We start from the raw sequence: 277 nt of genomic DNA, 5'->3' as shown, positions 1-277 counted from the left end.
CCGCCCTGCCACCCCCAAACCGGGCTGCAAACCTCTGACCGCTGGTGGCCAGGCCCCGGCACCCCGATTGCGAGCACCATGCCTCAGTTTCCCTGCTGGCGGGGTGCCTGGGAGGCTGTGAGGAGCAGGGCACGGCAGATTCCTGGGCTCTCGGGGAATTTTGCCCCTGGGTTATGGGGATCCGTCCCCAAAGCGCTGAGCTGTGGGGTGGGCAGCATGGAGCCAGCCCGGGGACCCCCGGAACTTTGGGGGCCCCTTCGGAGGTGCGGCCGGGGCA

General features: G+C 69.7%; 1 protein-coding gene across 1 annotated transcript in view; it reads left to right on the top strand.

Moving 5' to 3' along the window:
• SREBF1 (sterol regulatory element binding transcription factor 1) overlaps positions 1 to 277 on the top strand; it is an 8866-nt gene that overhangs the window by 1732 nt on the left and 6857 nt on the right. The window lies entirely within an intron of this gene.

The sequence above is a fragment of the Aptenodytes forsteri genome, unplaced genomic scaffold (genome assembly GCF_000699145.1).
Source record: "Aptenodytes forsteri isolate BGI_AS27 unplaced genomic scaffold, ASM69914v1 Scaffold55, whole genome shotgun sequence".
Lineage (NCBI taxonomy): Eukaryota > Metazoa > Chordata > Aves > Sphenisciformes > Spheniscidae > Aptenodytes > Aptenodytes forsteri.
This window is presented reverse-complemented; position numbering and strand designations above follow the sequence as displayed.